The sequence below is a fragment of the Kryptolebias marmoratus genome, linkage group LG16, assembly GCF_001649575.2.
Source record: "Kryptolebias marmoratus isolate JLee-2015 linkage group LG16, ASM164957v2, whole genome shotgun sequence".
Taxonomy (NCBI): domain Eukaryota; kingdom Metazoa; phylum Chordata; class Actinopteri; order Cyprinodontiformes; family Rivulidae; genus Kryptolebias; species Kryptolebias marmoratus.
In genome coordinates, this window is record NC_051445.1 from 30,177,342 (window position 1) to 30,182,327 (window position 4,986).

The following is a 4,986-nucleotide window of genomic DNA, read 5'->3' on the forward strand; positions in this document are numbered from 1 at the left end:
TACATACAAAAACTTACAAAAGCACCAAAAAAATACTTCAAAAACACTCCACAGAAATAAATTTCACTTGTCTGAGTTTTTTATGTACAGATATGCATCTTTTAATGGTTTAAAATAAAATAAGAAAAATCTAGTTATTTCCATGCAGTGTCCAGAAAGAGGTGTTGTTCAGCTTGTAGGGCACCACAACTGCTTCCACCCACCTCCATCATCATCATCATATGAAATTACCTTTTGTCACAACAAAAAATTGTGGCTGGTAAAATATTTGAGTGGCCGGTAAAACATTTTTAATTTCTACCCCTGGTTCCATGCGTTGTATTCATCCAGCAAGTCATGTAGTGATTTGTATATGTCTTCAGAGGTTCCACTGTCACAAGCCAAAATGCCAAGTTGTAATGTTCTTGTTATTTTTCAGGCACACAACTTGGTATTCCTTATTGTCAATTTTCTTACCATCAAAGTGCAAACAAAATTTCTCTTCACAGATCAGTTCCATGAGGTGGTTCTTCACTTCTTCTGCATCTCTGAGTGTTCGACGCCAAACCCCAGACTGTGATGGTGTTGGGACACTAAGTCCATCTTCAGCCAGACTTTGAAGCACCTGTGGCGCTTTTCTGGTTGACAACACGTGTTTAGACACCAGTTTGGCAGCTGACTTTGTTGAGTGGCATATTGCACTCTTTCTCATATTTACGGGAGAGTCTTCAGGAACTGCCTCAGGGTCACACTCACCACTGCTGCTTTGTTCTTCACTATCACTTGGTTCGGAGATAACTGTCAGGCTTGTCAAGGGTTCTGATGTGCGTCTGACCCTTTTTGATGGATGGATTGTTGATAAAGGAGCCACTTTCAGAGTAGTGTATCCCACTCTGCCTCCAGATTCAATTTGTTTTTTGTACAGTTCTTTGTCCTCACTACAAAGCCAATTTCCTTTTGTTTTTGTAATATCAAACAGATTAACAAGATTTTTTTCAAAATCTGCATTTGGAAGCTTTCTGTGCTTTTCAAAAGATGTGATGAGTTTGTCAACCTTTGCAGACACTTGTTGTTTGGTAAGAACAGGAAAGTTCAGCTTCTCCCAAAACTTCAACAATTCCTCAGATACTTTTGTGAGTCGGTCATGTCGTCCTTTCAATTCATCAGAAAGTCCCAAAAATCTTCCCACGATATCTCTGTTGGAAAGAATTTTACATAATTGTCATTCATATCCTGTTTTATCTCTGGTAGACAAGGACAGCGTTTTGTGGTTGCTTTCAAATTTTGTGCCCATGTCCTTCCAGCTGCCTCCACTGCTGATTTAGACATTTTACTTAGCAACATATTTCCAAAAAGTGCCACTTAAGAGTAGATCTTCCAAAACAATACTAAAAGCAAGGGAAAATTTATGAATAATATGATATGAACAACTATACAGTATACAAAACCATACATTTACAATTTTATACATCAATTCTGTTTGGTGAAGTTCTTGCAAGGTCTAAAGTAGCGTTTCTCAACAGGGGCAGTACCACCCCCTGGGGTGGCATTGAGAGGATGACGGGGGAGCTGGCAGCAATATTTTCAAAAAGGGGGAGCTGATATTCTTTTGGGGGGTGTTTGCTTGAAGGTAAAGTTTACACCAAAGATTTACAACAATATCAGTTTAAACTTTTAACTACTTGCAAAAATATTGTGGCCTAAAACATTAAAACCGGTATGGAACTGCAGCTGTATCAATGGTGTTTCTCTCAGCTTGCACGCAGCTCCGTGCTGCCTTCAGGAGAACGGAATTATTGTCTATAATTTCTCCCACATGGCAGTTACTTTTTAAACTCTAAGAAAAGAACCCTCTCTTTAGTGGTATTACCCTTGGAATAATTTCTTTCTCTTACATGAGTTAATTTCTCTGAAGGATACACTGTGAGCGCATTGTTATTGTTTAGGTAAACATTTACAAGAGCAATATTCTGTTGTCTGACTTTCCTTGAAAGCGTCCAGCATCCAGACGCACATTAACTTTTTCTGGACAAGATGCTTTATCGACATGACTGCGGAACAGCATTGCCATAGCGTATGAACACAAACAAACAATAAAACATAAAATATTCAAAAACCAGAGACCTACGGCTTGACAAGTGGATCACAGCTGCTGCATCAGCCGGTAAAACCGGATCGATGTCAGTTGACAACGCTACGACTTTTCTCTGCAACTATATTTGTGTCGTTCTGACCTTTAAAGTCTTAACATCAGTCACAATCTTTAATTAGTCTATGAATTAAAGTAGAGCTCTCAAGTTTCACGCATTGACCGTGAGACACACCCATTTCCTGAAGCGCACACGCTCTCAGGACACTTTTTTTTATTTCTCATGCTAAAAAAATACACACTTACGCACCCTTGTTTTGAAAAGGAACCAATATCCAGCGCAATGTTTTCCGCACGGGCTGCAGGACTTTTTTCTGTGTTATTGGAGACTTTGGCGGCTAAATGTGTGAAAGCACCAATCATTTTGCAGCATGCCTTAAGCCCCGCCCTCTTCCCCAAGCACTGACAGCTGTCAATCTCACAACAGAGAGAAGACCCGCTCCACTCTGTGTCCACAGTGGCGCAAAAAGTGGGTATACAGTATAGGCCTATGTGGCGCATAGGGGCGTGTTAGAGGGGGCGCCAAAGCGATGACGGGAAAAAAATCCAGTCGCCATTTTCTGTATTTATCAGTTGTGTTGGCTGTCTGCGCATGTGTAAATGATATGATCAATAATAGAGACACGTCACTGATCAGGCGCCCCTCCGCTCCTTCACCTCCCCTCCTCTCGTGCTCCCTTCGAGCATGCTCGGGAGCACGATTGTTTTCATTTGAATCATGTTGTCATCTGATGACAGACAGCTAAAGATGGAGAGGCAGAAGGATAAAGATGAGATAAAGCTTTTTAAAGTGGTTGAAAGACAGCAGGAAGTTCTGTCAGGTTTCCATTAAACCTGTGTCAAGCGGAGGCCTGGAAATGTTCAGGTTACAACTGTTTACTGATCAGTATTTACAGTAGAACACAGCATGACAGGAAAAATAAAATAACTTGTTTGTGTTATATTGTTGTTCAGACAGTAATTATTTGTTGAACTCGATGGAAAATCATAAAGGAGATACATAACAGAAGTTGGGAGTTTAAATGTCTCCTCTGGGATATAACTCTACAGTACAGAGCTGCTGTGATGAATCTGATGTCTGATCAGTTGAGGTGTCCAATCACTAACTGATATCCAACAAGGATGTCATTTAAAATTAAATTAATTAATTAAAATTAATGTTTTTATATGTGGTTTGACTGCTGTACTCCTGAACACAAAGTTCATGTTATTCAGCTGAGAGGATGGAGGGAAAGAATCAGGACAGACAGGGTGTCAGGAATTTGCACAGACCAGCCAGAGAGACAATGAATAATTTCAAAAAAGTTTTTAATTTATTATGAAAAAATTAAAAAAACATGTTTCAAAATGATCAATTGGACCGAACACAGAAGTGAATGCAAGAGCCCTCAACCCAGGCAGCAACCCACACAGCTCAAGCACAAAAACTGACCTCCTAAACAAGACATGAGGGAAACTTAAATAGTGGCTGATCAGACCACTGTTGACACACAAGGGGTAAATTACTAACAAACTAACATACAAAAACTTAATACTGGTCAGAAATACTAATAACTTAAAAAAAACAAATACTACTACAACAGAACTAGCTGCCCAAAACAGAAGAAAACTAAACAAGTAATAACCTAATTTCCCCTCCCCTTACAAGCGAATAGTATGGCCCACTAAGAAGATTATGCCATATAAGGAGAAGAAAAGCAGCTGGGACTCTTCTTTGTGGCACCCCAACAGCAGCTCCAAAGGAAACTGGTAACTCAAAACAAAAAAGAAATTATCTGTTGCATATTAACCAAAATATAGCCAACTGACAAATAAAGTTAACTAGATGTGTGCACTGCAAATAGTCAACTAAAGAGTCAGGCTAAAAAACTTTTAAAAATTTTAATTGAAAATGAAAATCTAAAACTGCCCAATCATTAATATATAACCTCATTTTAAGAATGAAAAACAAAAAAATAAAACAGTTATCATTCAGCCTCGTCTCTGGTGTATGTGACAGCAGGAGAGCAGAGATGACATCAGGTAGGAATAATTCAGCTAGTGAGGCCACAAAAACCTAGATGCCCAGGAGGGTTTGAATTTCTGCTGACCACCACTGTGTCATTTTGGGAAAATTAGTGCAGGCAGACATGGCAAGTCAATCACCACAGAGGAGAATGTGGACAAGAGAGGTGATGATGATGATGATGATGATGATGATGATGATGATGATGATGGAGAGGAACAGAGAGGTGCAGAAGAGAGGGTTGGGGCAAGGTCTTACTCAGAAGATCCATCTGAATGGCCTTTACCACAGGAAGTGAAGCAGTACATGGTGGAGAATGGCCCACAGAGATGTTCTGATGGGCCATACCCAAGATCAGGTATTATATTTTATAAGTCCATGAATAAAAAAATATTTATTCATGTAAACAGGCAAAAGAAAAAGAAGGTGGTGGGGTGGGGTGGTAAGAGGCCTGGATAATGGATAGGGGGGCGCTGGCCCAAAAAAGGTTGAGAAACACTGGTCTAAAGCAATGGACGGCAAATACAGTCCTTTTAAAATTTAACAATTTAAAAAGGCAAAACAACAATAGCAATTACCTTACAAATAATAATAACATGCAGTACACTGATAAATGAATTACTTACACTCTTACAGTCTTTGGCCATTTAAATTCGAAAGTCCACTCTTCATGAATCCGGTATGTTCTAACAACCAACACAAAATTAAGAACATTATCCATATCACACTCTCTGGGGAAACTGACAGTACACTTATTACTTAAATTAAACCTAATGACATTTAGTTTAGTTTCCAGCTGTTCAGTCGTCCACAACAGTGGTTCCCAAATCTATCAGCTTCTGACCCAATAAAT